General features: G+C 37.5%; 1 pseudogene across 1 annotated transcript; it reads left to right on the forward strand.

Annotated features, from left to right (window-relative positions):
• The first annotated feature begins 10594 nt into the window (after positions 1-10594).
• On the forward strand, positions 10595-11522 carry LOC306663397 (olfactory receptor 14C36-like; annotated as a pseudogene). Its single transcript has one exon. The product of its transcript is annotated as an olfactory receptor 14C36-like (transcript).
• The last annotated feature ends 11289 nt before the right edge of the window (positions 11523-22811 follow it).

Here is a 22811-nt window from a genome sequence, read left to right on the forward strand (position 1 = left end):
GGCCCGCCCACAGGTTGCTTCAGAGACCAGCATAGGGCACCAGGGACTTCCCCAAGCAGCCCAGCCCCCTCTGGCGGGAAGCACCCCTCTAGGCTAAGCTTCTTGAGGCAGACTGCCCAGTGAGAGCCTGTCTACACAGAGCCAGCCACAAGTCCCCAAGCCAGTGGAGACCTCCAACCGGCAAGCAGCCTCTGGGACCAGGGCTGGGCAGCAAGAGACCTCTCCAGGTCTCTCTACCTGGAACCAGTAGCGGGCTGGGGTAGCATTCTTCAGAAGCACTACATTATCAAGTTACTCCAAGACTTCAGGCTACTGAAGGCTGGTAGGTGATACACTGGAAATCTACAGGGACAGTATAAGCCAATAGAGGAAATCTACAATATCACAGAGTCCCACTGACATCTGACCAATATGAGAAAACAAGGGAAGAAAATGTCCGAAACAAACCTAGATATTATATCAATAAAACCCAATGACAGCACAGCAGAAGAAATGTCAGAAAGGGAGTTCAGAATGTACATAATTAAAACAATCAGGGAAGCAAACAAGGAGATGAAAGAACAAATGCAGGCATTAAATGAACGCACCAATCAACAGTTAAAAGAGCAAATAAGAGAAGCAAAAGAGCATTTCAATAAAGAGTTAGAGATAATGAAAAAAAATAAACAAACAGAAATCCTTGAAATGAAGGAAACAATAAACCAAGTTAAAAACTCCATAGAAAGCATAACCAATAGGATAGAACACCTGGAAGACAGAACCTCAGATATTGAAGACAAAATATTTAATCTCAAAAACAAGGTTGACCAAACAGAAAAGATGGTAAGAAATCATGAGCAGGATCTACAAGAATTATGGGATATCATGAAGAGACCAAATTTAAGAATTATTGGGATTGAGGAAGGCTTAGAGAAACAAACCAAAGGAATGAACAATCTATTCAATGAAATAATATCAGAAAATTTCCCAAATCTGAAGAATGAAATGGAAATCCAAGTACAAGAGGCTTATAGGACTCCAAATATACAAAATTACAACAGACCCTCACCAAGGCACATTATTATGAAAATATCTAACATACAAAATAAAGACAGAATTTTAAAGGCCGTGAGAGAAAAGAATCAGATTACATTCAGGGGGAAACCAAAAAGAATATCAGCAGATGTTTCAATCTAGACCCTAAAAGCTCGAAGGGCCTGGAACAATATTTACCAAACCCTGAAAGAAAATGGATGCCAACCAAGAATTTTATACCCAGCAAAACTTACTTTCAGATTTGACAATGAGATAAGATACTTCCATGAAAAACAAAAGCTAAAGGAATTTACAAAAAGAAAGCCAGCATTGCAGAACATTCTCAGCAAAATATTCCATGAGAAAGAGATGAAAAACAACGATGCAAATCAGCAATGGAAGGAACTAGTCTAAAGGAATAGCCAAATAAAGGAGAAACCAAGTCACGAAAAAAACAAAAATGAGTCCAATAACTAGGAATACAAATCATATCACAATAATAACCATGAATGTTAATGGCCTGAACTCATCAATCAAAAAATAGACTGGCAGGTTGCATTAAAAAGAAAAATCCAACAATATGCTGCCTGCAAGAGACTCATCTCAAAGAAAGAGATACACATAGACTAAAGGTGAAAGGATGGGAAAAAACATACCATGCATGCGGACACAGCAAAAAAGCTGGAGTATCCATCCTCATTTCAGATAATGTGGACTTCAACCCAAAACTAGTCAGAAGGGATAAAGAAGGACACTACATACTGCTGAAGGGAAGCATAAATCAGCAAGACATAACAATCATAAATATCTATGCCCCGAACATTGGCTCATCCATGTACGTCAAACAAATCCTTCTCAATTCCAGAAATCAAATAGACCATAACACAATAATACTAGGTGATTTTAACACACCTCTCTCACTGCTGGATAGATTGTCCAAACAAAAATTGAATAAAGAAACCATAGATCTCAATAACACAATCAACAATTTAGACTTAACCGACTTATATAGAATATACCATCCAACAAAGAATGAATACACTTTCTTCTCAGCAGCACATGGATCCTTCTCTAAAATAGACCATGTTTTATACCACAAAGCTACTGTTAGCAAATACAAGAAGATAGAGATACTACCTTGTACTCTATCAGATCATAATGGACTGAAATTAGAAAAAAATGACAGAATAAAAAACAGAAACTTGGAGATTAAAACAATACTTGGAGATTAAATAATACACTATTATACGATGAATGGATAACAGAAGACATCAGGAGGGAAATTTAAAAATTCTTAGAAGTAAATGAGAACAAAAACACATCATATCAAAATCTCTGGGACACTATGAAAGCAGTACTTAGAGGAAGATTTATTTCATGGGGCACGATCAACAAAAGAAGTAGAAATTAACAAATAAACAACTTAACATTACAGCTCAAAGACCTAGAAAAAGAAGAGCAGACCAACACCAAAAGTAATAGAAGACAGGAAATAGTTAAAATCAGAACCAAAATCACGAAATTGAAACAAAAGAAACAATTGGTAAAATTTAAAAAAAAAATAGTTGGTTCTTTGAAAAAATAAACAAAATTGATAAACCCTTAAACACAATCAACAAGGAGAAAGAGGGAGAAAGCTCAAATTACTAAAATTCAGAATGAACAAGGAAACATCAAAAAGGACACGAGTGAAATACAAAACATAATTAGAAGCTATTTTGAAAATCTATACTCCAACAAAACAGAAAACCTCGAAGACATCAACAAGTTTCTAGAGACATATGAATTACCTAAACTGAACGAGGAGGACATACACAACTTAAATAAATCAATTTCAAGCAATGAAATAGAAGAGTTCATCAAAAGCCGACCAACAAAGAAAAGTCCGCGACCAGATGGGTTCTCAGCTGAGTTCTACAAAATCTTTAAAGAAGAGCTCATTCCAATACTTCTCAAAGTATTCCATAAAATAGAAGAGGAGGGAACCCTCCTCATTCTATGAAGCCAATATCACACTGATACCTAAACCAGACAGAGACTCATCAAGGAAAGAAAATTTCAGACCAATATCCTTAATGAACATCGACGCAAAAATTCTCAACAAAATTTTAGCAAATCACATACAAAAATATATTAAAAAGATAGTGCACCACGATCAAGTGGGATTTATCCCAGGGATGCAAGGTTGGTTCAACATCCGGAAATCAATAAATGTCATTCACCATATCAACAGACTAAAAGTTAAGAATCACATGATTATTTCAATAGATGCAGAAAAAGCATTCGATAAAATACAGCATCCCTTCATGCTCAAAACACTAGAAAAAATTGGGGTAGTGGGATCATTCCTTAACATTGTGAAGGCCATCTATGCTAAGACCATGGCCAATATCATTCTAAATGGTGAAAAACTGAAAGCATTCCCCCTAAAAACTGGAACAAGGCAGGGATGCCCTCTTTCACCACTTCTATTCAACATCGTTCTTGAGACTCTAGCCAGAGCAATTAGACAAACCAAAGAAATTAAAGGGATACAAATTGGAAAAGAGGAACTCAAACTATCCCTGTTCGCTGATGACATGATTATATATTTAGAGAACCTGGAAATTCCACCAGAAAACTCTTAGAACTCATAAGTGAATTCAGTAAAGTAGCAGGTTACAAGATCAATGCTCATAAATCCAATGCATTTTTATATGTAAGTGATGAATCTTCAGAAAGAGAAATCAGGAAAACTACCCCATTCACAATAGCATCAAAAAAAATAAAATACTTGGGAATCAATCTCACAAAAGAGGTGAAAGACCTCTACAATGAGAACTACAGAACACTAAAGAAAGAAATTTAAAAAACCTTAGAAGATGGAAAGATCTCCCATGTTCATGGATAGGAAGAATTAATATTGTCAAAATGGCCATACTACCAAAAGTGCTATATAGATTCAATGCAATTCTAATTAAAATCCCAATGATATACCTTACAGAAATAGAGAAAGCAATTATGAAATTCATCTGGAAGAATAAGAAACCCAGAATAGCTAAAACAATCCTCAGTAGAAAGAGCGAATCAGGGGGTATAGCAATACCAGATGTTCAACTCTATTACAAAGCAATAGTAACAAAAATGGCATGGTATCGGGACCAAAATAGACAGGTAGATCAATGGTACAGAATAGAGGACACGGACACAAACCCAAATAAATACAATTTTCTCATACTAAGATGCCAAAAATATGCAATGGAGAAAAGACAGCCTCTTCAACAAATGGTGCTGGGAAAACTGGAAATCCATATGCAACACAATGAAATTAAACCCCTATCTCTCACCTTGCACAAAACTCAACTCAAAATGGATCAAGGACCTCAGAATCAGACCAGAGACCCTGCAGATTATAGAAGAAAAAGTAGGTCCAAACCTTCAACTTGTTGGCTTAGGAGCAGACTTCCTTAACAGGACTCCCAGAGCACAAGAAATAAAATCAAGAATCAATAACTGGGATAGATTCAAACTAAAAAGCTTTCTCTCAGCAAAGGAAACACTCTTTAATGTGAACAGAGATCCTACAGAGTGGGAGAATATCTTTGCCACTCATACTTCAGATAGAGCGCTAATATCCCGAATCTATAAAGATCTCAAAAAACTCTACACCAAGAATACAAATAATCCAATCAACAAATGGCCTAAGGAAATGAACAGACACTTCATAGAAGAAGATCTACAAGCAATCAACAGATGTATGAAAAAATGTTCAACATCTCTATTAATAAAAGAAATGCAAATCAAAACTACCCTAAGATTTCATCTCACCCCAATTAGAATGGCAATTATCAAGAACATAAGCAACAATAGGTGTTGGCGAGGATGTGGGGAAAAAGGTACACTAATACATTGCTGGTGGGTTTGCAAATTAGTGCAGCCACTCTGGAAAGCAGTATGGAGATTCCTCAGAAAGCTTGGAATGGACCCACCATTTGACCCAGCTATCCCACTCCTTGGCCTATACCCAAAGGACTTAAAATCAGCATACTACAGAGATACAGCCACATCAATGTTCATAGCTGCTCAATTCACTATAGCCAGATTGTGGAACCAACCTAGATGCCCTTCAGTTGATGAATGGATAAAGAAGCTGTGGCATATATATACAATGGAATATTACTCCGCTATGAAGAATGATAAAATTATGGCATTTGCAGGCAAATGGATGAAACTGGGGGATATCATGCTAAGTGAGATAAGCCAATCTCAAAAAACTAAAGGATGAATGATCTCGCTGCTAAGTGGATGAGGACATATAAGGGAGGAGTAGGAGGGGTTAGCGTTAGGGTTAGGGGTTAGGTTTAGGGTTAGAGATAAGGAGGGTGGTAAGAATGGAGGAAGGAAGGACTGTATAGAGGGAAAAGAGGGGTGGGAGGGTTGGGAGGGGTGGGGTGAAGGGAAAAAAATAACAGAATGAATCAAACAACATTCCCCTATGTAAATTTATGATTTTTAATTAAAATTTAAAAAATCCTCCAGTGTATTGTAGAGAATATAAATACAATTTCTGGTTCTGTTAAATGTACTGTAACTTAAATCTTAGACTTATTTATAACTTTTCAGACATTAGGAAGTAAACATATTATCAATGAGCTTCTCAAGCATTATTATTGGTTAAGGTAGAATTTGCACTGCTGAAATATTTTCTGTCTTACATTGTATAGTACTGTAATGTGACAATAATTATACTGGATCTGGTGTAACTGATCTTTATTTGGTGCTACTAAGTCTGTATTTTACATCTAATACAGATTGTATTGGATTTGTGTTATGTCTGATACCTACTGAAATTTATAAAGCCCTGGAGGGTTATTACTATTAGCGATTCTGAGATACTGTGATGATAGCAGGCTTTTCATTTAGAAGGATCCAGATTTTAACTTGCTTTGTTTATTGTTGCACTCTATTGATTATATTCATTTACTTTCAATTTCATTGACATTATTCCAGGGTTTATTCATAATAATAATGCTTAACTTTTGGAGAGTGAAGGAAAAAAATAAAACATCAATAAAGCACAGTTTCTTTCCTCAAAAAAGAATGTTAAGAGAGAGCCTACAGAGTGGGAGAAAACCTTTTCCACACACACTTCAGATAGAGCACTTATCTCCAAAATTTATAAAGAACTTACAAAACTTTACACCAAAAATACAAAGAACCCAATCAATAAATGGGCCAAGGACCTGGACAGACACTTTACAGAAGAAGACACACAGACAATTAATAAATATATGAAAAAGTGTTCAACATTTCTAGTAATTAGAGAAATGCAAATTAAAACAACTCTAAGATTTCATCTTACTCCAATTAGAATGGCTTTTATCAAGAACACAAACAATACTAGGTGTTGGCGTGGATGTGGTGAAAAGGCACACGTTTACATTGCTGGTGGAGTTGCAAATTTGTGCAACCACTCTGGAGAGCAGTGTGGAGAACTAAGAAAACTTGGAATGGACCCACCTTTTAATCCAGTTATCCCACCCCTTGGTTTATACACAGAGGACATAAAATCAGCGAACCACAGTAACACAGCCACATCAATGTTTATAGCAGCTCGGTTCACAACAGCTAGATTGTGGAACCAACCTAGATGCCCTTCAACAGATGAATGGATGTAGAAAATCTGGTATTTATACACAATGGAATGCTATTCAGCCATAAAGAAGAATAATATTATGGCGTTTGCAAATAAATGGCTGGCATTGGAGAATATCCTACTAAGTGAAATAAGCCAAGCCCAAAAAAACAACGGCCGAATGTTTTCCCTGATAAGTGGAGGATAACATATATAATGGGGGAACTTTAGAATATGTAGAAGAAAATGAGAGGGAGGAGGGTATTAAAAATAGTGGAATGAAACACACATCATTGCCTTATGCACATGTATGATTACACGAATGGTATGAATCTGCATTGTGTACAACCATAGAAATGAAAAGATGTACCCCATTTGTGTACAATGAATCAAAATGCAGTCTGTAAAAAATTAAAAGTTTAATAAAAATAGTTTTAAAAAAAGAAATATATCATCAGGGCCAATTTAAATGTACTAATAATTATTGCAAATAAACTAAGAAAATTTTGGAAGAGTCAATTTTGGAATATGATGAACAGAATAACATTGGAGTATTTTATGTCCTAAATAGTTAATAGGAAGTTGTCATTAAATTTTTTTCTGTGGCCACATGGAGGACAGATTTCATAGAATGTGTTGCAATTTAGTAAAGTAACTTCTGTCTAAGTATTAGCCCAGAAATCAAAGTATCAACCATAGAATGATAAACATGCATATGTGGGGATAATTGTCAGAAAGGCTGAAGAGCCTTATTCACAAAATGTCAACATAATGTGGGGCTATTGAACATACCGTAAGGAAGACCTTTTCACTGATATCAATCAGCAGGCTTATGATCATTGAAAACAGGAACTGGGAAGACAATTTTTTCTCAATCATGAAAAAGAGAGGAATGGTTGAAAAACATCCAGTGTTTTAGGTCTATTACATGTAAGAAAAAATCCTGAGGAGTTAGATTATGGTGAGGCAATCCACACTGAAGTAGACCCATAGGTTGTATACATTTGTAACTTCTCTTAATCTTGTAATATTCTCCATTACCCTGACTTGTTTTTTATGATAAAAATGGGCATATCTCATGGATGGGTAGAATGTTCAATATGTTGCAATTGAAACTCTTCTTGATTGAGGGCCTCTGCAGCTGCCATTTTCTCCTTAGACCATGGCCATTGTTCTAGCCAGACAGGAGTGGTGACCTTCCATCCATTTTAATTGCAAGGCAGTCAAATCTGCAGAGGCCCCTATGAAAAAGGAGATTCCATAGACATTTGGAACTTGAGCAAGATGTTGCTGCCCCATATGGGAAAGGGAATTTCATAATGTATGGTTGAATATGAGTAGTAGTTTGCACTGAGTTGGAAGGGTGCAGCATCACAACCATAGAGAGCTTTTAAGCACCTGCTTATTATTGTCTTATATGCTCCAAACTGGTGAGGCCCTTTGTAATTTCCATGCATGAGGCCACATTGAGAGGGGTCTAACTCTAACATCAACACCAGTGTCTGATAACCCTGTGATGGACTGCTCATTCAAATAAAGGGTTAATTTTGGTCTATTTTCCTAATACATAAACCTGCCCCAATAATAGTGGAACCAAATCTTGCATTCCCCCTTTCATTTAGGAGCTATTGGGCAATAATATAAAGAATCACAATTAATTGAACTATGAGGGATAATTTGGGGAGATTTAAGGGCACATGAAACCAAACTTGAATGTGCATTACACCAGTATAATCAGAATCAATTGCTCTAGGAATTATAATTTTTCTTCTTTAGTACCATGGGAGCTGGAAAATTAAACCAAAGGCATCTCTGGGGAGAAGTCCTTGAATTTGGGTAGTTTATAAACTGCCCCAGGAACACATATTTGAGCGACCTCAGTAGTAATAAAATCTACACCTGTGCTCCCTCTAGCAGCGTGAAAGAATTTGTGGAAGGAGCTTCTGTTTGAATTGGAAACATTTGTGAAAGAGACATCTGCCTCTGCAGGTAAAAAAGGTTCCTCCTCCTTTGACCCTGGGTGGGGAGGTGACCCGTATTTGGACTTTGCATTATTTAACCTAAGGGGACAAACAGCCAATGCATGAGTTTCTCCCTCAGCAGCTGCCTGCCTGAGACATTCAGATAAATGAAACTGGACTGTGTGAGAAGAAGGAAGAGGATGAGGTGAGTGAGAAAAAACTTCAGTTGTTGAATTATCACAGAAGTTGGTAACGCTGTCATGGCTGATTTTGAGATAGCATCTCTACACAATTACCAAACACATAGTACAGGTATAGTATCCATGTCTCCTCATGCAATTTTTTACCTCTATCTTCCCAATCTTTGGTTCTTAAGGACCCACTCTCTAGATACCATGAACCACAAGAATCTATTTCAGACAGCAAGATAGCAAGATAAGCATTAGTTACAGTATGTTTAGGCTTACAAAACAGAAAAGGAAGTTCAGCCCAAGGAAGACAATGTGCATCAGACAGGGAATTCCCCAAAGCTTACCAGTAGGATCTGTACCAGCTGATGAGCAATACTTGCATGCATATTCCAGGTAGTGAGCTCTCCCCTTTTTCCTGTCAAAACATCCATAAGAGTGCCTGTGCAGGAGTCAGCTGTAAAAGTTAGGTGGGGTGCAGCTGTAAATATTAAGGAGGGGGAAATAAAGAGGCAAGCACACCCAATGGAGTACAGCAAGAAGTGGCTCCTGTGGGAAAGCCAGTTCAGTTTTATAATCTATTCCAGGGTTGTATCAAGTTACATTAGGTAACATACAGCACTTAGCTTTGTGTATCTGCAGATCACATAGCTTGCTTGCTTCTCAGAGCCCACTAGTACTAAATGTTTTTATAATAAGAAAATGTCTCCAGGCCTCAAGGACAGAGGAGTTACAGAGCATTTCTAAGCCATTCAAAGAGGGGGTCTATTGTCCTGTGGAGTTTGCCCACTGGAAGGACTTTGTCTCCTCTGTATATTGACTGGACTGAAACCTCTACAACTTCAACTTCATAGTTGAAGTAGAAATTTTTTACAACGTCAGTTGGGCTGGAACCCACATGATTTAAAAACCTCACACTGATCAGTTGGAGAGGAAAAGAGAGCCCCAGTGGGAGTTGGAACAGCAGCTGACTCAGGGTGTGTGACTGTGAGACAGCACCACCCAGGTCCTGGGGAACAGCATGGAGAGTGGGGTTCTAAGGGGAGTCCAAGAGTAGGCAGGTCACATCGGTTTTGCTCAACACTGGACCTGTGAGCCTGGAATGGGAAAGTTTCTTCAGTCTCCAGATGAGTAAGAATTCTTCATGTTCATGGAGATAAATACTCCCATATCATGAATATATTCCTACCAAAATTAAAAAATGATGTGAATATGAAGTGTTCAGACAATGGCAAAATAATGTTGAAAATGTGTTCGTGGGAGAGAATGAAGGTAACAAAAGTACAGAGCACTAAAGTACAGAGCACTAAGAAAAGTACAGAGCACGCACTGTTAGAGAGGTGACCATGCAGGAGAGGAGTGAGCTGCCCCTGCAAGTGCTCTGCATGGGAGTCTCAGGAGGTCAAGGGAGGCATGATGGAGGAGCTGAGGACAACCCTGTAGGTCACTCCTAAACCCCCACACCTGCACTGGGAGGTGCACCCTGCTTAGAAATGATAACACAATCATAAACATACAGTGGTCCTTTTCCTGCAGGGAAAGTTACTGAAAAGAACAAGAAATTACTTTGGGCATGAATATGTACAGTAATTGTGTTTTTTAATTACATTTTTAGTTGTTGATGGAATTTTTATTTTTTTTTAATTTACATGCAGGACATAGACTCCAACCCAGTGCCTCACACATACTAGGTAAGTGCTCTACCCTGAGCTACAACTCCAGCCCCTAATAATAGTATTAATCATTCTTTGCTTCCTATATCTTATCTCTTTATTTTCCTGGACAATTAGAATTTCTAGTAAATGGCCAGCCTCACCATGGTAACTGAATTTCTCCTCCTGGGCTCTCCTAGTGGCAAGAAACAGAATTTCCTCTATTTCATGGTATTCCAAATAACCATCCTGGGTACTTTCTTAGGGAACCTGCTCATCATCACAGTCACCACTGCTGACCAGAACCTGCACACACCCATGTACTTCTTCCTCAGGAACCTGTCCATCTCGGACATGCACTTTATTTCCATCACTGTCCCCAATGCCTGTATCAACTCTCTCACTTGTAACAAGGCTACTTCTGTGGTTGTTTATGAAACTCAGATCTTCTCTGTTAATTTTTGTGCATGTGTTGAACTTCTTTTCCTTTCATCCGTGGCCTGGGACTACTATGTGAACATCTACCAGGCCCTGCAGTTCCCCATCATCACAAAACTGTCAGCTTTGTGTCCACATGACCCTGGATTCCATACTCAGTGGCCTGGTGTATGCAGGTGTGCACACTGGGAATACATTCCAGCTGTTCTTTCCCCAGTCAAACGTGGCCATACAGTTCTTCTGTGATGTCCCCTCTCTGCTGAGGCTCTCCTGCTCTGACACCACCAGGAACAAGGTCCTTAATCTTCTCTCTCCTGTGGAGTTTGTGGTGATGGCATTATGTTTATTGCCATGTCATATATTGGCATATTTTCTACTGTGCTGAAATTTCCCTCCAGAGCCTCAAGGAAGGCCTTCTCCACCCTGCACCCCTCACATCTTCGTGGTGCCCATCTTCCTAAGTTCTGCTACAGGTGTGTACCTAAGACCTTCAGCAACCTCTGACACACTCCAGGACATGCTTCTCTCTCCCTTTTACACCATGGCTCCTCCCTTCTTGAATCCTCTCATCTACAGTCTCAGGAACAAACAGGTAAAGGAAGCTGTGAGAAGAGTAATAGGAAGACAGTTGTTCTCAGGAAAAAGAAAAAGATGAATTTCAGCATTATACTCCTTCACTGAGTGGAGTTAAATAAAATCAAGTGCTCATCTTATGTGGGCTTTACATGTTACACTGCCTACCCTAATGTTACCTTATTAGAAGCTGAGTTTTTTTATAAAATGATTAATTTGTGATTTACCATATCATTTTCATGGATCCTTCATATAATGTGTAATTTTATCAATACCTTGTAATATATAAACATAACTATATTTTCTGATATCATTTGTGTTTATATATATTAAAATTTCATTTAATGCTTCACAGCACTGTATCAAATACTGTCACAGAGAAAATCTTTACAAATAAAACATGGAGATGACCTATACTCACATAATCTGCTCTTTCAGAGAAGTACTAAAGAAATTTGAAAACACTGTGATACATAATTGTGCCAACTTAATTACTTTGAAAGCATATAAAAATCAAATCATAAAGAACTTATAAGCAGAAATGTATAGAGAATCACAAAAATATTCCTCTCCATTTGGAACATGAAAAAGGAAGAAACTCCTTGTGCATGAAGTAAACAGAGAGCCATGGGTACCACACCCTGTATCCCAAGAGTCAAACACATCCACTGGGAAAAGCACCCAGGGCTTCCCCAGCTGTGACAGCTGTCAGTCTATTTTTAAGTTCATGAGTGACCCAGTGTCCAGGACCAAACCACAGGGCTGCGTTGCAGGTCTGCCATAGGCCCAAACCACAGGGCTGCGTTGCAGGTCAACCATCTGAGGGTTTTCCTCCCATATACCTTACTTCTGAAATATTTATGCTGATGTGTCATGCCCGATAATAAGGAGAAGATGGACTGTAATTGACTGCCCAAGATGTCTGACAATGACAACTCCACAATTTCTCTCAGATTACTCGAATTCATAAAGTAAACTTCTATCTGTACTTGTGGAAATCTTTGTTCTTCTAATTATTGATATTGTTAGGGTTTTTAACCCAATGGTGCATCCCTGGCCCTTTGTCTGTTTTATTACAGAAAACAGGGTTATTCTAAGTGCTTAGGGCCTCAAAAGTTGCTGAGGCTGGCTGTGAACCTGAGATCCTCACATCTTAGACTCCTGAGCCACTCAGATGCAGGTGAGCACACCTGTGCCCAGTTTGTGGCAACACATCAATTCACACAAGTTATTTTTCTCCCAACATTTTAGTGTCCTCACTGGCATATGCTAGGCTAATCATTAATTATAACTGAAATATGGTCAATGTCAAGTTACTCAGGAATACTTACATAACACAATGGGAAAAATTTGTTTATGCATTGTCAAAACCAATGCATTAAATTCCAAAAACTAAAAAATAATTTTATTTACCAGTACACTAATGGAAAAAAACTGGAGAAAAACCTAAATGTATTTATTACCTAGGAAAATAAACAAGACTAAACTTATCTGATCAATTAATAAAGGCATTTCTTTTTTTTTTCTCTATAAATAAACCATTTGTATTTTTGGGGGTACAACTGTTCATTTTTATGGCTGTCCTGTGACTGGCTGACAGATTTGACTCCATGAACATGTTATAGGCCAGGCTATATGGACAATGACTAAGCACACTCCATTTTGCCCTGAGACTCCATGTTACACAGGAAATGCTTCTCCCATGGGTAAGCCAGTCCTCTGTGCCCATCTACAGTTGCTTAGCTTCTCCAATGGGAATACCCCACCTCTGTACCCATCATCAGTTGCTTAACATGACTTGGTTGGCAATACAAAATGACAAAAAGACAATTTTTGTGTGATAAAAATTGGTCCCTTTTTGTTTCCTATTTTCCTAAACAATGTACCATGTCAACAGTAATGTCAACAGCAATTGTTTAGACATTACCAACCATTCTTTAATTTGTACCTAAATAAGGCCATTTTGACCCACTACCCACTTCTACTAATGATTTCAGATCTCAAGATATTAGTTTGTAATTTTAAGTCATAGCAAAAGACACTTACGAATTATGTACTGACTTATGGTATAAAAACCCTGCAACCCTGTGGTCCAGGCTGTTCTCCCAATAGCCATTTTTGGGGTGTTGTGTAAGACAGAAAGCTAGCTGGCTTAATAAAGACTCAAATTCTCAGTGGTGATCAGTCTGTTCTTAAGTTGAGTCCCAAACAGTACGTGATGTAGATTCACAGCATTCATGTAATCATACATGTAAATAGGGTAATGATGGTCTTTCCTTCCTCCATTTCCTCCCCTCCCCTCATTTCCCTCTACACAATCCAAACTTCATTCTTTTCTTTACCTCCCCAATCCTCATTATGTATCATCTTCCACTTATCAGAGTAAATATTCTGCCTTTAGTTTTTAGTGATTGCCTTATTTCACATGGCATGTTATTCTCCAATTCCATCCACTAACATGCAGAAGTCATAATTTTATTCATCCTTATGGCTAAATAATATCCCATTATGTATATATACCACTGTCTCTTTATGCATCTATCAACTGAAGAACTTCTATATTGGTACCACAATCTAGCCCTTATGGATTGAGCAACTGTAAACATTGATGTAGCTGTGTTCCTGTAGTATGCTGATGTTAAGTCCTTTGGGTATAAACCGAGGAGTGAAATACCTGGATCAAAGGGTGGATCCATTCCAAGTTTTCTGAGAAATCTCCTCACTGCTTTCCAGAGTGGTTGCACCAATTTGCAACTCCACCAGAAGTGTATGAGTGTGACATTTCCCCACATCCTCGCCAACACCTATTATTTCTTGTGTTCTTGATTATAGTTATTCTAATTGGAGTTAGATGAAATCTTAGGGTGGTTTAGATTGCTCAAATTACTAGGAATGATGAGCACTTTTTCATATACTTGATGATCACCTGTATATCTTCTTCTGTGAAGTATCTGCTCAGCTCCTTAGCCCATTTATTTATTGAGTTCTTTGTAATTTTGATATAAAAATTTTAAGTTCATTATAAATTTGGAGATTAGTGCTCTATCTCAAGTGCATGTAGAAAAGATTTTCTCCAACTCTGTAGGCACTCTTTTCACATTACTGATTGGTTCCTTTCTTCAGAAAAAACATTTTAGTTTGAATACATTCAATTATTGATTCTTGCTTTCATTTCTTGAGCTCTGAGAGTCTTGTTAAGGAAGTCTGGTCCTAAGCTGACATAATGAAGACTTAGGCCTACTTTCTATTCTGTTTGGTGAAGGGTCTCATGTCTAATTCCTAAGTACTTGATCCCTTTTGAGTTGAGTCTTATGCAGGGTGAGAGATAGAGTTTTAATTTTATTGTATTGCATATGGACTTCCAGTTTTTCCAGCACCATTTGATGAAGAGGCTATCCTTTCTCCACTGAATGTTTTTGGCACCTTTGTCTTGTATGAGATAACTGTATTTGTGTGGGTTTGTCTCCTTGTCTTCTATCCTGTGCCATTGGTCTACCTATCTATTTTTATGCCAATACCTTGCCATTTTTGTTATTATTTCTCTGTAGTATAGTTTAAGGTCTGCTATTATGATACCTCTGTATCACTCTTTCTGCTTAGGATTGCTTTGTCTATTCTGGGTCTTTTATTCTTCCAGATGAATTTCATGATTGCTTGCTCTATTTCTGTGAGGTACATCATTTGGATTTTAATTCGAATTGCATTAAATCTGTATAGCACTTTTGGTAGTATGGGCATTTTGACAATATTAATTCTGCCTATCCAAGAACATAGAAGATCTTTCCATCCTCTAAATTTTTCTTCAGTTTTCTCCTTTAGTGTTCTGCAGTTCTCATTGAAGAGGTCTTTCATCTCTTTTGTTAGATTGATTCACAATTATTTTGAGATTATTTTGAATGGACTAGTTTTTCCAATTTCTCTTTCAGAGGATACATAACTTATGAATAGAAATGCATTAGATAGATGAGTGTTGATTTTATATCCTGCTCCTTTGAAGAATTCATGTATTAGTTCTAGAAGTTTTATGGAGGAGTTTTTTGTATCCTCTGAATGTAGAATCATGTCATTGGCAAAGTGTGATAGCTTGGGTTCTTCTTTTCTTATTCCTATCACTTTAATTTCTTTGTCTTGCATAATTTCTCTGGCTAGTGTTTCAAGAATGATGTTTCATTGAAATGCTGAAATGTGGCATCCAAGTCTTGTTTCAGATTTTAGAGAAAATGCTTTCAGTTTTTCTCCATTTAGAATAATGTTGACTTTGGTCTTATCATAGATAGCTTGACAACATTGAAGTGTGTTCCTACTATCCTTATTTTATTTAGTGGTTTGATCATGAAGAGGTAGTGTATTTTAGCAAACACTTTTTCTGCATCTATTAAAATAATCATTATTCTTAAGGTTAGGTCTGTTGATGTAATGAATTACATTTTTTGATTTCTGGGTATGGACTAATCTTGCATCCCTAGGATGAACCCCACATGATCATGGTGCCCTATCTTTTCTATGATTTTGTACACAATTTTCCAGAATTTTGTTAAGGATTTTTGCATCTATGTTTATCAGGGATATCAGTCAAGTTTTCTTTCCTTGATATGTCTTTGTCTGGTTTTGTATCAGGGTCATACTAGATTCATAGAATGAATTTGGATTAATTCCTCCTTTTCTATTTAATGGAATACTTTAAGGAGTCTTGCTATTAGTACTTCTTTAAAAGTCTTGCAGAACTCAGCTGAGCATCCATCTTGTCCAAGAGTTTTCTTGGTTGGTAGGCTCTTGATGACTTCATCTATTTTATTGCTTAAATTTGACCTGCTTAAATTCAGCTTGGGAGACTCATATGGCTCTAAAAATGTGTCAGTTTCTTTGAAATTTTTTGTTTTGTTTGAGTATAGACTTCCAAAATAACTTATAATTATGTTTTGTATTTCAATGGTGTCTATCATGATATTTCCTTTTTCATCATGAATTTTAGTGATTTGAGTTTTTGCTCCTTCTTTTCATTAGTGTTGCTAAGGGTTTATCAATTTACTTTTTCAAAGAACCACCTTTTAGTTTTGTCAATTTTCGAAATTTTTTTTGTTTCAATTTTATTGATTTCAGCTCTTATTTTTATTATTTCCTTTCTTCTACTTTTTGTGTTGATCTGTTCTTATTTCTCTAGGACTTTGTGATGTAATGTTACATCATTTATTTGTTGACTTTCTATTCTTTTATTGAATGCACTCCATGCAATGAATTTCCTCTTAGTACCGCTTTCATAGTGATCCATAAATTTTGATGTGTTTTATAGTTTTTCTCCTTTACCTTCAAGAATTCTTTTTATCTTCTTCCTGATGTCTTCTGCTATTCACGCATCATTCAAAATAGTGTATTATGTAGTCTCCAGGTGTTGGAGTAGTTTCTGTCTTTTATCATTTATTTCTACTTTCATTCCATTATGATCAGACAAAATACAGGATAATGACTCTTTTATTTGTATTTACTGAAGACTGCTTTATTTAATAACATATGTTCTGTTTTAGAGAAGGATCCATGTGCTGCTGAGAAGAAAGTATATTTGCTTGTTGATGAAAGTATATTTGCTTATTCTGCATAGTCTGTTTAATCTAATTTATTGATTGTGTTATTGAGTTCTATGGTTTCTTTGTTTAGTTTTTGTTTGGGATATCTATCCAGTGGTGAGAGCAGTGTTTTGAACTCACCCAGTATTATTGTATTGTGGTCTATTTTGTTCCTGGAATTGAGAAGGATTTCACATATATGGGTGTACCATTGTTGGGGGCACAAATATTTATGATTGCTATCTCTGATAATTTATGGTTCCATTCAGCAGTATAAACTGTCCTTCTTTATCCCTTCTAACCAAGTTTGGCTTGCGGTCTGCTTTATCTAATATAAGGATGGAAACACCCACATTTTTACTGAGCATGCATGGTAGGTTTTTTTTCCCCATCCTTTAACCTTTAGTTTGTGGATGTCTTTTTCTATGAGATGCATCTCTTGAAAGCAGCATATTTTGGGGTCTTTCTTTTTAATCCAATCTGCCAGTCTATGTCTTTTGATTAATGAGTTTAGGCCATTAACATTCAGGATTATTATTGATATGTGATTTGTATTGCTGGCCATTTTGGCTTATTTTTGGGCAAAAGTTTCTCCTTTGATTGGCTTTTCCTTGAGGGCAATTCCTCCCTTTACTGACCTACATTGTACTTTTTCATTTACTCCTGATGGAATATTTTGCTGAGAGTGTTTTATAGTGCAGGTTTTCTATTTGTAAATTCCTTTAACTTTTGTTTATTATAGAAAAATTTTATTTTCTCATCAAATCTGAAGGTTAGCTTTACTGGGTATAAGATTCTTGTTTGGCAATAATATTCTTTCAGAACTTGAAATATGTTGTTCCAGGCCCTCCTAGCTTTTTTGATCTGGGCTGAAATATCTGCTGACATACATATTGGTTTCCTCCATATGTTACCTGGTACTTTTCTCTCGTGACCTATAAACAAAGATGCATTTATTACCTAGGAAATTGCAAAAGCCTTAATGCATGTGTTTGATTATCAAAGGCATTTCTTAAAGTTTGCTTACAAGGAAACACTTATAAAGGGGACCAGTAAGCACTACAGTGCTGTCGATGCAGGAAGCCTTGACTTGCTGTGACATGATTCAACCAGCAAGCAATCTTCATCCAGAAACTATGTCCCATGGTTTCTAGTTCTCACTGCTGAAATGTTCCCTGCTAGAGCAGATGAACCTTCAGAAGACCCCAGATGAATTCTGCAAACTCCACATTACTTGCATTTCCTCTAGAACTATAGCTCACTGAATCCTAACTCATGAGTTTTTATGCTTTAAGGTTGCCAGGTAAATTAAGATTAAATTAATGAATAGGGTTGGAAATCAATTGAATCCAAATCACCAGTCCAATTGAGAGGTGTCCCTTTGATGAATTTTTTCAGACATTTAACTTATATTCTATATTGAAAAACTGTGTGGCCATGGAAAGGGGAAAAAATGAAATATTGATATAATGATTCCATGGTATGGTGTCAGCTAGCAGCAGGCTTTAACAATATGTATGTGCTACTTGCTCTGCAGGAAGACAGGGTGGTCAAGTTAAAGTGTCATGAAGGATTCCACCATCATCTCAAAGAAATTCCTTAGAGGCCAGGAAAACTGTAGCAGGATCCAAGGTCCTGTAGGTTGCCCTGATATGGTAATATGTGAAGCTGTGAAGGTGAAGCCTAATTTGGAATGGAATCTACAAAAATTAATATATGCAAGTAGCATGACCTGCCTGTCAGGAAAAGCTTATACCTGCAGAAAGAGCCAAGTAAAGAGATTCCCCTTCAAGATTCCACTTAGCAAGACCAAAGGATAGTAATTCCCAATCTCTTTGGAAATAAGGTCTTTCAGTCAAGGATCCTGGATGCTAATGAGGAATTGCAGGTGGAGTCACGTTTGCTTACCTGGTTGTTTTTTTTTTTTTTTTTTCCTCTGATCCACCCATTGTTTCAATAGCCCTATTATTCCTGTTTGGAATGGGAAGGTTTGCTCTCTACCAGTGGATATGAATTTATGAGACTTGCTTTTGGTTTTCACAGGGGTTCACAGTCAAGAGTTTATCTTCGGATTCAGGTGAGATTGTGCTCTTGGACTTTGGAGAAATCCTGGAATTTTTAACACTGTGGAACCATTGGAGATGGACTAAAATCCATTTGCATTGTTAAAGGAACAAGAGTTTTGGAGGACTAGCAGAGGATATTATGCATTGGAAGTGAGGTGTCTCCAAAAAGTTCCTGAGTACAGACAGAAATTTTCAAAAGTAAGATGACTGGATTGTGAAAGTTGCAAAATAATCAGTTTATCCTGGTTTGAATGAATTCACTGGGTGATATCTTTATGCATAGAGGGCATTGCTAGAGGAGGAGGCCACTGGGGTAAAGCCCTGGAAGCATTCATATTCGTTGTATCCCCTTTTGCCTTCCCTTTCTTTTCTTTCTTGTAGCCACATACAGAACAGTTTCCCTCTGCTGGGTCCTTCCTCAGTGTGCTGACACCAAGGGTACAATGCCATTGAAGTAGTCAATGAGATTAAGTCTCTGAACCACTGAGCCAAAATGTGCTTCCCCTCTTCTAAGTTGTTTTTTTGAAATGGTATTTTTTGATTGTTTCTTCATTTTTTGACCAAGTGTTTTTGTCAAAAAAATGCAAAGCTGACTCAAACAATTACATAATCATACAGCATAATCATAGAGATGCCAAAGCATATGAGAACCAATAAATCAGCCACATTATATTAATGGAATGAAGAAAAATATGTCCACCAATGAATGTATTGATCAAAATATTTCTGAGAGCCCCTTTTTCTACTGTCACATAATGATCATATTTTCCCATTATAACATATGGAACTAAAGAGGAGGCTCACATGCGGCTTTCCTCTGTAACCTTCTTCATAACCTCTAATTTATTTTTCCACATGTCTGTTTTCTTAAAAAATTGGCATATCATACTAAATTTCAGGAAATGAGTATGTGATCATCACCCCCACAACACTGCCACACATCTTTGACTTTTAGAAAATGTAATGTTCATCTTTTTACACATTTAGTAGAAATGACATGACTTCCTGCCTAGTAATTAGTCAATAATTATAACATCATATTAATAACTAACAAGTAAGGTGGACTGATTTTATTCTACTGATTTACAAATGAATAGCACCCAAATAGGCTTTTGACCATCTTCATTTCTGTAACAGATAAGCTCAGGCTGGTTTGAAATAATGAAAGCCTAATCCCCCATTCATTCATAAGGTAATATCTAAAGCAGTAGTTGATCAAAAGACATTATCGATGACATAACTATGGCTACAGCTATTTCAAACACTGGGTTTTAGGGAAATAAGTAAATATGTATCTCAGAAATATTATATATATATATATAAAAAAAATGGAATGTCATTCATCCTTAGGGAATGAACTAATGATACATGCTACAAGTTGGATTAATTTTGAAAACTTTAGGCTTAGTCAAGCCAGAAAAAGATATCATATATTGAATGATTATTTTTTATGAGATTTCACAAACAGGTAAATATTCAGAGTAAATTTACTGTTTTCCAGTGACTGCAATTAGAGATAAAAGGTACAGTGTGTGTAAAGGATCTGACAGTTCATCTGAACTAATAAAAGCATTTGGGAAGAAGAGGTATTTGGAAGTTGTACAATTTTGTACTGTGGTAAATGACACTGAACTGATAACCATGAACTCTTACAGAGGTTAATTTTATGTCAGGAGGATTTTATCTGAATTATAAGAGATTTTCTGCCAAATTGCCCACAGGGTTAGCTGTTTCCCACTTGCAGGTTGGTGAGAGAGTGAGAGTTTTCACCACCCTAATGTTAGCTGACCCCATAAACACCCCTAACTCACACTGAGGTGAAGGAGGCAGAGATGAGAACACACAGTGAGCCCACCAGCCTCTCCTCAGTGCTACTCACTTCTCAGCAATGATGTAGGGCAATGCCCAGCAGAGGACTCCCCTGTGTCATCCACTGTGTGTGCTGGCACATGGTCAGGTCCTCTCCACTGGGCTCTGGAGATGCTGATGTCTCCTGGTGTGTTCGGCCTCCTCCTGTCTCTGCAGGCTGTGCTCTGGTCCCCCCAAGGGCCCTGCATCCTCTAGCAGAGCACCATGTTCACATAAAGCAGAGGTGACTGAGCTCCTCACATCCCTCCTGGCACTGTGATGACTGGACAGGTCCACCGTGGCCGCAGACAGAGAAGCCAAGGAGAGACTCTGTTCTGTTCACGTTGGCAGCATGCGATACTCAGGAGTGAGTAATTACATTATATAAAGACACTAATCATTTACTTATTTCCCTAAAATCCAGTGTTTGAAATAGCTGTAGCCATAGTTATGTCATCGATAATGTCTTTTGATCAACTGCTGCTTTAGATTTTACCTTATGAATGTATGGGGGATTAGCCTTTCATTATTTCAAACCAGCCTGAGCTTATCTGTTACAGAAATGAAGATGGTCAAAAGCCTATTTGGGTGCTATTCATTTGTAAATCAGTAGAATAAAATCAGTCCACCTTACTTGTTAGTTATTAATATGATGTTATAATTATTGACTAATTACTAGGCAGGAAGTCATGTCATTTCTACTAAATGTGTAAAAAGATGAACATTACATTTTCTAAAAGTCAAAGATGTGTGGCAGTGTTGTGTGGGTGATGATCACATACTCGTTTCCTGAAATTTAGTATGATATGCCAATTTTTTAAGAAAACAGACATGTGGAAAAATAAATTAGAGGTTATGAAGAAGGTTACAGAGGAAAGCCGCATGTGAGCCTCCTCTTTAGTTCCATATGTTATAATGGGAAAATATGATCATTATGTGACAGTAGAAAAAGGGACTCTGCCAGCTGTGACAAGAGTGTCACTGAGGTATGAGTTTCAAGTTTGTGTCATGGAGGAACAGAGATGGGGATCAGATAAGATTGCAGGTAGACTGAGTAGGACCATTTCAACTTCACCATGACTCTGAAATTAACAGCAACTTATTTGTGTATGGCCACCCACCCCTGAATCTGGAAGACTCTCACACTTCAGAGGAGTGCAGACAGGCTCAGCAGGAAGGTCACTTTTGTGTATGTGAGTGTGGTTAACATGGCAAGATGCTGATTGGGACCCAGGTCTACAAAGGGCAGAGAAAAGGGTGATGTAGGTGACAGGATTAAGCTTGTCTGAGCTGCTGCAGCAGTGCTATGCCTATGAGCACAATGTCCCTGTTAGGGATCACAGTCAGTGTTTTTTTAAATGATCATGATACCATTGAGAAGAAAGGAAGTAAATGGAAAGTGTCAATGAGAACAAGGCAGATTGTCTTATGTAGAAAGGAATCCAACCTCATGGAGTAAAAACACTGAGGAAAAGACAGTAGTACCACTGGATAGAGTGGTAAATAATGTTCTCAGATGTAGTTCATGGAAGAGAATGATGTTAACTAAATTACAGAGCAGTGAAGAATGCCCTATCAGATAGGTGGCCCTGTAGAAAAGAAGGTGAGCAACTCCTGCAAGTGCTCTACATGGGAACTCGGGAGGTCATGGGAGGCATGATGGAGGAGCTGAGGACAAGTCCTTAGGTCATGCCCAGACCCTAGCCTGCAGACCTGCACACCTGCACTGGGGGATGCACTCTACCTAGAAATGATCAAACATATGATAAAATCAGGGGTGACCTTTTCTTTGCAGGGAAACCCCTTGGACATGAATATGTAGAGTAATTGTATTAATCATGTTTTTTTGCTTCCTATTATCTCTTTATCTTCCCAGTCATAGAAAATATCCTATAA

The sequence above is a fragment of the Sciurus vulgaris genome (genome assembly GCF_902686455.1).
Source record: "Sciurus vulgaris genome assembly, chromosome: 6".
Taxonomy (NCBI): Eukaryota; Metazoa; Chordata; class Mammalia; order Rodentia; family Sciuridae; genus Sciurus; species Sciurus vulgaris.